Source organism: Podarcis gaigeae, assembly GCF_964106915.1.
Source record: "Podarcis gaigeae genome assembly, chromosome: 3".
Classification (NCBI taxonomy): Eukaryota; Metazoa; Chordata; class Lepidosauria; order Squamata; family Lacertidae; genus Podarcis; species Podarcis gaigeae.
In genome coordinates this window covers 97,919,919-97,929,006 of record NC_139680.1, presented here as the reverse complement: position 1 = coordinate 97,929,006, position 9,088 = coordinate 97,919,919, and the positions used below count along the sequence as shown (strand labels likewise).

At 47.1% G+C, this 9,088-nt stretch overlaps 1 protein-coding gene across 1 annotated transcript in view; it reads left to right on the top strand.

Annotated features, from left to right (window-relative positions):
- Positions 1 to 5,173: 5,173 nt before the first annotated feature.
- Positions 5,174 to 9,088, top strand: part of SERTAD4 (SERTA domain containing 4) — a 29,360-nt gene continuing 25,445 nt past the window's right edge. The window contains exon 1 of the mRNA XM_083733676.1: positions 5,174 to 5,429. The gene's annotated coding sequence lies outside the window, so the exon portion shown is untranslated. The remainder of the gene's footprint in view (positions 5,430 to 9,088) is intronic.

Here is a 9,088-nt window from a genome sequence, read left to right as displayed (position 1 = left end):
CCCAAGTGGGTGGCTGCAGGAAATTGGGATTGTGGTAGATGAAACCCCGTGACCCAATGGGTAGCAGTGTCACATAAGACAAACTCCTTGCTGATCTTGAAAAAAGGCAAGGGACTGAAAATACGGCCACTAAACTGTACACACTTGGGAGGGGTCCTAGGGAATCTAACAGGACTTACTTCTGAGTAGACAGTGATAAACTGTACGGCAAAGCAGCAAGCACAACAGTACCCCTATGCATGCTCATAACCATAATGTGACCACACTGAAATACTCTGTGCAACTCTGGTCATTCCATCTCAAAATGCACATCACAGGGTTGTGAAATGTGCAGAAAAGAGAATCCCCAATGATCAAAGGGTTGCAGCCTCTTTCATGTGATGCAAGGTTAAGTGTCTGGGCCTGTTTGGCTTGGCAGGGATGGGGGAGTATCTGAGGGAGTATCTAACACAGATTTATTACACATCATATGGAGAAAGTTAATTTATTTCTTCGTCTCTCTGCTATATCAATGGAATCTTACTGCATCTCAGTAAAAATTAGATTTAGGACAGGCAATGGAATATATTTAGGATAGACAAAATAAAACATAGAATCATAGAACTGTAGTGTTGGAAGGGACCGCAAGGGCCATCTAAGTCCAACCCCCTGCAAAGCAGGAATCTTTCTGTCCAGCATGGGGCTCAAACACACAACCCTGCAGGTAAGAGTCTCCTGCTCTCCCAAATGAGCTGTCCAATACAGTGTATGGAATTCACTGCCGTTGGAGTTAGCAATGGGCACTGGCTTATAGAAGGCTTTAAAATGTGATTGGGCAAATTTAATGCCTATTAGCCAGAACTGCTAAATAGAACCACCAGGTTCAGATGCAGCATAGCAGTTACCAGGAGAGGCAGAGGATTCTCTTGTCTTGAATTCCTGGAAGCATCTGCTTGGTCACTTTGGGGGGAAAGGATGCTAGACTAAATGGCCTATTGGCCTCACCCATCAGGGTTCTTTTGTTGCTCTACTCTCATCTTTCTTGACTCAGGTGGTCAGCCTCATTTGTTTCCCCTTTTGTCCAGGTAGAAGAGCAATGCCTGCTGCAAATGCTTAAATCTGCATGGAAAGTATATAAGCTGATTTGTGTATTATCCTCACTGTTTCAGTCGTCCTGACCATGTCCAGAATACTCGTCATCCCAATATAGTGCAGCTGTTTTGAATAATCATCAGGCTGTTTCCTCGCATTCAGTGTTTTGTTTTGTTTTTATAGGTGAGCAGTAAGACTAAATTTCTGTTCTTTAAAGGGATTGTGTTGCAAAAGATCTTTTACTTGAGACATCTGGAGCTATTTGCTCTGCAGGCAACTTACTTTAATGCGGTTGCTCTCTGTGTGAATTACACTGGATTACGTAGGTTGTTCTCTAGAAGCTGGTGGCTCGATGGCTCTGCTCTGGGGCAGGGGGGATAGACTAAATGGTGTTTAGTCTATCCCAAGTGTACAGTTTTGAGAAGAAACACTTAGTCATACTTCTCACTTAGAGGAAAATTGCATTATTAAAGATTGTAACTTGTTACAGTAGTGCAATTTTGGACTTGTATCTGTATGAGGACATACACAACATGTCCATTTCACTTGTGCAATTATAACACTGAGCATAAATATGCAACTGAACGGCAATACATCTTCCATTTTACAAAGACAACTGTCTAACACTAAGGGGAGCTTCTTTTGAAATAACATATGTTGAGAGATTCAGGGCAGACAAAACAAAGTACTACGCAGCACATAGTTAAACAATGGAACTCACTCCCACTGGAGCCAGTGATGGCCGCCATCTTGGATGGCTTTAAAACATGGCTGGCCCAAGACATTTTGGCACCTGAGGAGAACCACAAAATGGCACCCCCTCCTGCTACGCTAGAAGAAGTGGGTGAAGCTCTACATCAGGAACAAGCTGTGTGTGGGAGGATAAAGATCTTTATCAGGAGCAAGGGAGGGGGAATAAAATCACCCCGCTTGGACTACTGCAATGTGCTCTACGTGGGGCTACCTTTGAAGGTGACCCGGAAACTACAACTAATCCAGAACGCGGCAGCTAGACTGGTGACTGGGAGCAGCCGCCGAGACCACATAACACCGGTCTTGAAAGACCTACACTGGCTCCCAGTACGTTTCCAAGCACAATTCAAAGTATTGGTGTTGACCTTTAAAATCCTAAATGGCCTTGGCCCAGTATACATGAAGGAGCGTCTCCACCCCCATCGTTCTACCTGGACACTGAGGTCCAGCACCAAGGGCCTTCTGGCGGTTCCCTCGCTGTGAGAAGCCAAGTTACAGGGAACCAGGCAGAGGGCCTTCTCGGTAGTGGTGCCCTCCCTGTGGAACGCCCTCCCACCAGATGTCAAAGAGAACAACAACTACCAGACTTTTAGAAGACATCTGAAGGCAGCCCTGTTTAGGGAAGCTTTTAATGTTTGATGTATTACAGTATTTTAATATTTTTTTGGAAGCCACCCAGAGTGGCTGGGGAAGCCCAGCCAGATGGGAGGAGTATAAATATATTATTATTATTATTATTATTATTATTATTATTATTATCCTTACCAGACAAATGAAGTGGGGAATCAGACTGTCAGGTGGGGGGAGAGGGACCTGCTCTGAAGAACACTGGGTGGGTGCAAAGACCAGGAGACCCCACAGAGCAGCCCCCACTATTTCCTCTCTTAAGTGTGGGAGGAGACCAGCAGTGTCTCCTATTCACTGAGGGGCTGCAATAGAGGTGGCATGGGGGGGGGGCGCCAGGGAAGCGCCTCTAAGGAGTGAGCTGCAGCCATCGATGCCACCTTGGCTGCAGCAGTGGACAATACATTCCTTTGCTGACTATGGATGCTGCCACCTGAGGTGGTCACCTCACTTCGTCCCATGGGTGGGCCAGCCCCGCTTTAAAAGAGGTTTAGATTCATGGAGAGTAAGACCAAGCGGTAAAACTAATGCCTGATGCAAACTTTTATAATTCTATAAAATCAATGTACAATGTACAAATGAGATGGGCATATTTGCAGATGCTAATTCCCCAAACTTGATATTTGCTCTGCTGTCTGATTTTTCCATCATGTGTTTCAGACCCCTCCACTGCCTGACTGAGAAGTACACGTAAGGCACTATATAAAAATGCATTGTTGCTAAATATTTCAAAACTTTAATTGTGACCTTGGAAAGATCCCTTACGTTTAACAACTCTAGGACCCGATCTATGCCCGAATGCTATAGTAGAAGTGGACTTTGGCAAGCTAGTCAATATTTGCCTTTTTGATATTCTTTTGTTATTGGTTTGTCTTCATGCTTGAAAAGCATAGTATAACCACATTTAAAGATACTAGATCATTGTGTCTCCTTTCTCCTTATAATGCAGCATAGCCCTATACTGTTGGTAAAACAGACTGAAAATTCACCTACTCTGTTGCATGATGTTATGATATATCTGATGCTTTCATAGTTCAAGGCATCTAAGAAAATGACTCCTAATCCTTAATGTGCAGGAATCCTTAATGTGCTAATCTACAGATTTTTGTAATGTGGTTGTGATGTCGTCATCAGCATCATTAAATTAAATTTATACACTACCTTTCATCAAAAGATCTCAGGGCAGTTCACAATTTTCATATAATTTACCCTTTGATTTAAATCAGTGTTTCCCAAACTTGGGTCTCCAGCTGTTTTTGGACTTCAACTCCCATCATCCATAGCTAGCAAGACCAGTGGTCAGGGATGATGGGGACTGTAGTCTAAAAACAACTAGAGACCCAAATTTGGGAAACACTGGTTTAAAGTAATGAAATATACGGTCTGCGAGTCATAATCACTATTGTATTAGCTGCAGTGCTTCATGTTTCTTGTTTTGTGGACTCCTGGATGATTTAGACTTGAGAAAACAAAGGTAGCTCAGAAATCAAACAGTTGAGTGACAGAACAGTTCACTGACAAACCCCAGTGAAACCTTCCTTTGGGGGCCGAATATTTTGGAGATTTGTTGATCTTCCATATTTTTTTGGAACGGTTTTGTCTGGAAATATGTTTTAACCTATCCAAAGCCCCCAGGATAAGAATTTTAAATTAGCACAACCTACACTGCGGGAAAATGCCGGTAGATTCCCCAGACTCGGAGCACATTTTGCCTCATCGTGCGTTCATTATAGATGCAGCATGTATCAACGACGGCAATTAAACAGCAGGCAATCTGTGAAGTTCACCCTATAAATAACCAGAGTGAACTTCACCAGTTGCCCTTCACCCTAGTTTGCTATAATGGGCGGACCACTTTCTGATAATAATTCAGCCCTACCTAGTCGCCTTCCCGCCAGAAAACCAAAAGGACCCACGTTGGGTTGGACCAGACGTCGTCCTTCTTCTACCGCCTAACCCAGTGCCCAGTCTCCAGCAGGGAGCAGTGGCAATGGTGCAGGAAGGTACAAAGCAGGGCATGAAGGGTCTCCCTCAGCATCTGGCGTTGAAAGGTCTCCTGCTGCCTCACAGGCAGACGCAACGGCAGCCTCGAGCTCTCCTCCTCCTCCTCCTCCAGATCGCGGCACCTGGCCTCCTCCTGCCTGGCCTCGCAGCAGCGCCTCATCTGTTTCCTATCAATGGCGCGCTGGCTCGGGGAGGATGAAAGGGCGGCAGGGCGGGAAACGCCAGGCTCTCCCCCTAAACAACAATGGCCTCCTTGAGGAGAGAGCAAATTAAGCCCTCAGCCCATGTGTGGCAGGAGGAGCCATTCAGCGGGGAAAGGGGGCGACAGAGGCTGACTGAGGGGGTCTTAACCTGAGGGGGGATGGCGTGGCGGGGGGGGGAGAGGGAAAGGTGGCTGCCCTTTCGCCTTAGCTGGACACGGAGCGGAGGAAGGCGAGAGAGAGAGAGAGAGAGAGAGAGAAAGAGGGTTTTATATTATATAATTTTTATTAAAGGTTTTCTTGAGGCGGGGAAAGGTTTCCTCACACACACACTCTCTCCCCGCTTTGCTTAGCCAGCCAGTTCCAGCGCCTCTCTCGCGCCTCTCCTATTCCTCTTCTAACCCTGGGGGCATCCTGAGGAGCACATAATATAGATATATAGGCGCGCGCGCACACAACATACAGTATAAGCGTGTACACACACACACACATAATCTTTTACTATTCATTCAGGGGGGCATGAATGTGCAGAAACAGGACTGACTGGTTTCACGCGCTCCTTCGCTTTGGGAGCGAGCCTCTCTCTCTCTCTCTTCATTATCATCCACCACAACAGCCGCCTGCACACACTATAGCGAGGGCGGGAGGGAGGAGGCAGCCCTCGCACCCTCAGGAGCAGCAGCGGGCACTGAGGGCAAAGCCTGAGAGGGGCCGCCGGCGGGACCTGGAGCGAGGCAAGCGCAGCCACTGCTCCCAAGCCACGCAAAGAGCCGCGGGGTAAGGAGAAGGTGTTGCGGTCTGGGTCGAGGGGTGAAGCGGCCGGCGTGGCTCCCGAAGCGCGTCTGGCGAGGAGGACGAGGACGGGGGAAGGGGCTGGGGCGGCGGGGGACGCTGCTGCTGCTGCTGCCGCCCAGGGTTAAAAGGGCGCCCCCGAGATGGACTCCGCTTTCGCTCCGGCGGCGCTGGCGCTCTCTCTCCCAGCGCAGAGATGGCTCTTCAGGCGCTGCCTTGGACAGGGGGGAAGGAGATGGAGGAGGAGGAGGAGGAGGAGGCAGCTGAGGCGGGGAAGGCTGTGTGTGAGAGAAAGGGGGAGAGGGAGGGAGAGAGAGACCCTCCAAGCCGCTTGAGGAAGAGGAATAAGCTGAGGCTCAAAAGTGACCGCCTGAAGGAGGGACATGACGCAGCGGCTGTGGCTCTGGCGCCCTTTTCCTGAGGGGAAGGTGGGGCGGCCGGGGGGGGGGGAGGCAGATACTGAGGTGACCGGCGTGTGTTTGTGTGGGGTCTCCACCTTGGGAGGCGAGCTGCCTCTTCCCTGCAACCTCTTCCCCAGCTTCTGCCCGGGGGGTGAGGGCGGGGAGAAAGGGGTGATGATGGAGGTGGTGGTGGAGGCGGCGGGAGCTGGCAGCCTCTCGTCTTTTGAGGAAGGGTGAAAGTAGCGGGAAACCAGCCGCTCTCCTCCTCCTCCTCCTCTGCCCTCGCCGCTCCCTCCCGCCTCCCGCCCTCTCTCCCTCCTTCGCCAGAGCGCGCGCGCGCGCCGTGCCAAGCTCTCCATTAGGGAGAAGCTCCCGACTCTTTCCGCGGGGTTATAAATAACCGGGCCACTTGAGTTGTAATGACAAGGCGCCCCTTCGCCAGCCCTCCCTTGAAGCATCCTCCTCCTGATGGCTCTTTATGCTCCAGGGCGGATACGATGAGCAGGATCCCTTGGGGGGGGGGGGGGTGGAGAGAGAGCTGCCGAGGAGTTGCTCCCCTCAGGCTCTCTGTGACTGGCTGGCAGAGCCTCTCATGGCTAGAGGGGTGTGTGTGTCTGTGTGCAGTGACTAAGATACACGTGTATCTTGCCTCCCCGATGCACGTGTGAACACACACCAATACCACAAACTGAATTCCTCCAGCAGGGATGTATGGAGGCGAACCCATTTTATGTGCTGGGTAAAACTCTTGGGGGGGGCGGTGTCCACAGCCTTCAATGGGGTTTGGGGGGTGGGTAACAGTCGTGGCCAGGTGTGGGGAATGGTGGTCTGGTACAAATCTGCAGCTGGAATGCGCCGTTTGTGCAGGAAACCCATAGGGGGAAGAATAGCTGGCCAATGCAAACGCGCCAAGGGGCTGGATGTTTGCATTCAGAGGCGGATTTCTGAAGCAGACGACGGAAAAACAAGCAAGGCAGCGTACCGGAGGCGAAAGGCGCTGAGCTCATTTGGTCCACTTGCAAAAATGTGGACTGTATCAGCTGCCCGATCCCTTCCCCGTTTTCCCCTCCTCTAATGCAAAGAGCTCCAATACTGTGCCATGTAAATAAATTCGGAGCGGAAGAAAACTCGGAAGCATCACTTTTCTTAATTCATCCCATGCGCAGCTATGCAAGGCAGGGTTATGGGTGTTTACCTGGTTTTTTTACTTGAGCCCCCCTCCCCTGTTCACCTTCCGTCCTCGCCAATTTGTGGAGGTGTTTATCGGCAATATTTTGCTGCAGTGCTTCAGCACAGGAAGATAAACGATCCCCATTTTCCCCGGTTGCCACAATGACTCCATCATTAAAAAAATTCCCAACTTGGAGCTGAAAACGGCAACTTAAGCAAAGCCCCTGAGGTGGGGAGTTGGAGGGTGGGGAATACAGAAGTGGGAACATTAAAAAGTCACTTCAGCAGCTCCTATTTTCATTTGCAGTGCCTACTTTGAACTAGGAAGGGTTAGTGAGCTGCTGCAGACTTTTGCAAAGACTGGATTCAATTTTGGAAGCCTGTTGCCAATATTTGTGAGTCATTTCCTTGGAATCCTACCTTTGGTGTTTATTTCCCTTAGAAGGATTCTTGTAAAAGTATAATAATAGCTCTTAAACTTCATGGAAAGTAGCACAGGCTACAGTGAAGACAACTTGCTTTTTGCTTCAAAACACTTATTTTGGTTTTGTTTGCATTATTCAGTGGACAGAAGAGAAGGCGGCAATGTAATTAACCCATAAAACATCTAATTTATTGTACCAGTGACATTTGTGTACTGCTGCATTAGGGTTCAGAGTCAGTTGGAAAGGCAACCTTAATTGGTAGTTCTTTTTAAAAGAATAATTAAAGAATCAAGAGAACCATCTTGTGATTTTAGAGGTCTTTGTTAAGAGGAGTGGTTTGCTTTGTCAACCCACTCAGAGTTCCTTGACCCAATTTCTTTAAGTTTTATACAATTCCAGCACAATACCAATACGTATTAATTACAGCGATGTGAAAACTTAAGATGCACTATATAATGGCTAGAACTTTTCTCCCACTTGATATGCAGTTGTTTTGCAGGTTAGGTTATCTTAGGACTGTTTCCCACATAAATGTTCTGTGTTTTTATAGACTTCAAGCACATTGCTAGAAATACCTCCACGTGAAAATGTTACATGAAGATTAGTCATCCATGCAACTTTGGGTCCATGAAGTGTAGAAGCAGGGGGAATCTAGGATTATCTGGTCACAAATTAATCCAAGAACATGTAAGTGGTAAACAGAATGCTTTTAAAAATCTGAACTCAAAAGAGCATACTGAATCTAAAAAATATCAGCATTGCCATTAGTATGGCTGTTAAAGTGAGGCAGTCAGCACTTGAGGCTTTGTTAACAGTCTTAGAGATCTATAAGCAACTTACTGTTCTCAGAGTACTGACAGGCTCTTGGCTAATATCTCACCATACCATAAACCAAATGGAGCCCAGCTTCCTAGATACAATGCATTTGCAAAAATCTTCATAATGTAAATTAATTCATGTTCCAAACTGTCATAAAGAGGTGACTTTTCTATTCCACCTTCAGCAAGGAAGTAAATACTAGATACCAATGTTGTATTGAAAAACTAGAGTGATTTATAAAGAGCAATCTTCTTAATGCTTGCCCTGTCTCTCTTTCCTGATGTAAAACACACACACACACCCCAAATCTATTTCTTATGATTATTGATGTTATATCTTTTCCTAATGGTAGTTTCTAAGAAAACTGAATGGGAGTGATGCCAATTAGTTCAGCCCATTGCTTAATTATCACTTAATTAACCCCCCAACATTTTAAAAAGAAAGTGCAGGAAATCAAGCTATTTAAAACAGCTGTTTCTAGGGATCCCAGAAGAGTAGTAATGAGATCCCGAGGCCATACTTTGGAATACTATGCAGGTTCTTTAAAAAAAGAAAAAAAGAAAATCAAAAAAACACCCCAGAATGATTTGTTTTCTCAGTGAAACAAAATGATAGCCTCAAGAAAATAGTTTCAAGGCATCTATGGTATAAGATGAAAAAAGTAGTAGTGTATGTTTCACATGTGTGACCCCTCAGATCCAGTTCCTTTGATGTCCAGAAAAAAATATGTAAGGGCTTGTATTTGAACCTGGAGAACACTGAAGGTAAAAGCAACATTGGCTGGACTCATATAATGCAGTTCCATATATGGGGTGAGGTGGAGGGTAGG